Raw genomic sequence first — 2,566 nt, 5'->3', positions numbered from 1 at the left:
GTAAAGATTGCAGGAAAAAATTGAAAAGTTGCTTTAGTATCTCATTCTCAAGAAAGAAACTGGAATCAAAATAATAAAATCAGAAACAGATAGAGGTGAATGACAGGGACACTGAGGAGGTAAATTTGATAGAACATGGCAACCATTTAAATATTAGGAAAAAAGGAATCAAGAGTGTCTCTCAGTCTCAAGCTTGGGAAGCTGGAAGAATGGTGAGGAAACAAGATGACAGGCAGGATGAAAGGAAGTTTTACCCTTTAGAATCATCATGTTTGAGGGTACTCAGATACATTTAGTGACCATGTCAATTAGTTGGAGATTTAGGCCTATAGATTGAAAGAAAGAGCTGGAATAGGGTGCTCAAATTATATTCTAAACTTTATTCAAATAATAAAGGAGCTGAAAGTCATGACAGTGTTTGTGGAATACCATGAAATGGCAAAAATTAAGCCTACTCCCATAATAAGGAGTTTTTAAAAATGAAATAGCTACATGCATATATGATATTAAATGAGTAGTATCAGACACAAAGACATACATGAGAGAAAAATGGATTATTCTACTCACTGTTATTTAGTCGCCAAGTCTAAACCCTTTTACAACGCTCTGGACTATAGCCTCCAGGCTTCTCTGGCCATAGAATTTCCCAGACAAGAATACAGGAGTGGGTTGCCATTTCCTCCTCCAGGGGATCTTCCCAACCCAGGTATCAAACCCAAGTGTCCTGCATTGACAGACAGATTCTTTACCACTGAACCACCAGAGAAGCCCATTCTACTCATTAGCTTCAATTTTCTTTTTTTTCATGAAATCTGGGAAAAGTTCAACATTGTTTGACTCTAACTATGACATGAGTTCATATAAGACCAGTATACTAAAAGTATTGGAATGCTAATATAGAAGAACTTCCCTTTAATAATGATTAAGAAAATCCTTTCTATAAACATGCCTACCGATGTTTCCAAATGGCTGGAGATAACATCTTATCTTCTGCACACCTAAAAAAACAGCATCACTGGGTTTGTTTATCTCACTGGTCTATATTTAGTAATTCTAAAAGCATTCAACCCAATTAATACCTCTTCTGAACTCTAGTTTCAAAATTTTAAAATTGCAACATATTAATACATTTTTCCAAAGAAGACATACAAATGGCCAATGAGTACATGAAAAGGTGTTCATCACTCATCATTTAGGGAAATGAAAATGAGAGCCACAATGAAATATCACCTCATACCTGTTAGGATGGCTCTTATAAAAAACACAAGTGATAACAAATGTTGACAAGGATGTGGAAAAAAGGAACATTTGAACAGAGTTTGGGGGGATGTAAACTGGCACAGCTATTACAGAAAAGGTATAGTGGTTTCTCAAATTAAAAATTGAACTATTATGGTCAGAAATCCCTGTCTTGGATGCATATCCAAAGGAATGAAGATCAGGATTTCAAAGACCTATCTGCGTACCCATATTTATTGCAGCATTTTTCACAATAGCCAAAATATGGACACAACTTATGTATCCTTCAGCAGATAAATAAATAAAGAAAATGTGGTGTATATTTATAATGGGATATTATTCAACCATAAAAGAGAAGGAAATATTACCATTTGCAACAACAAGGATGAAACTAGAGGGCATTATGCTGAGTGAAGTAAGTCAGACAGAGAAACACAATTAATGTGCGGTATCACTTACATGTGAAATCTGAAAGACAAGCCAATTTTATAGAAACAAAGAATAGAATAGCAGTTCCAGTGGCTGAAAAGGGGGTAACTAGGGTGATATAGATCAAAGATAGACATTTTCAGTTATAAGAAGAAAAAGCGTTGAGGAGACAATGTACAACATGATGACTATAGTTGATAATATATTTTATGTGGAAAGTCACTGAGTAGCTTTGAAGCATTCTCACCACATAAAAATTAAGAGTGAACTATGTGAGGTGATAGATATGTTAAGAAGCTTGATCGTGGTGATCATGCTACAATGTCTATGTATATTAATTCATCATATCAGTTTTATTGTGAATTATTCTCCACTAAAGATTAGCATGGCCCCTACGCAAGGATGACATGCAAATTTGTGAAGCGTTCCACATTTGTGAAACGTTCCACATTCCTGAAGACCCTGATGCTGGGAGGGATTGGGGGCAGGAGGAGAAGGGGACGACAGAGGATGAGATGGCTGGATGGCATCACCGACTCGATGGACATGGGTTTGAGTAAACTCCGGGAGTTGGTGATGGACAGGGAGGCCTGGCGTGCTGTGATTCACAGGGTCGCAAAGAGTCGGACATGACAGAGTGACTGAATTGACTGACTGAAAGTTTAAAAGAAAAAAGATTACTTCAAAAAGAAAGAGCACTGAAAGGCTTTTGTCAGTGCCCCCTCATTCTTTTTGTGCCACTTGTGAAAAGAACCTCTATTAAAACTATAATTAGAAGGCAACCTATCATCCTATGTACATAAACTCATGTACATAAATGCTTGGGCATAAACTCTTTCCAGTCACTGCAATTTATCCAATGAAGGTCCAAAATATCAGCTAAGTCAGGTGTTAAACT

General features: G+C 36.7%; 1 non-coding gene across 1 annotated transcript; it reads left to right on the top strand.

Moving 5' to 3' along the window:
- The first annotated feature begins 1,999 nt into the window (after positions 1-1,999).
- LOC136176116 (U6 spliceosomal RNA) lies at positions 2,000-2,105 on the top strand. Its single transcript, XR_010664495.1, has one exon. It is a non-coding gene; the product is annotated as a U6 spliceosomal RNA (small nuclear RNA).
- The last annotated feature ends 461 nt before the right edge of the window (positions 2,106-2,566 follow it).

The sequence above is a fragment of the Muntiacus reevesi genome, chromosome 9 (genome assembly GCF_963930625.1).
Source record: "Muntiacus reevesi chromosome 9, mMunRee1.1, whole genome shotgun sequence".
Taxonomy (NCBI): domain Eukaryota; kingdom Metazoa; phylum Chordata; class Mammalia; order Artiodactyla; family Cervidae; genus Muntiacus; species Muntiacus reevesi.
Note: the sequence above shows the minus strand (reverse complement) of the source record. Positions and strands in the feature narration are given on the sequence as shown.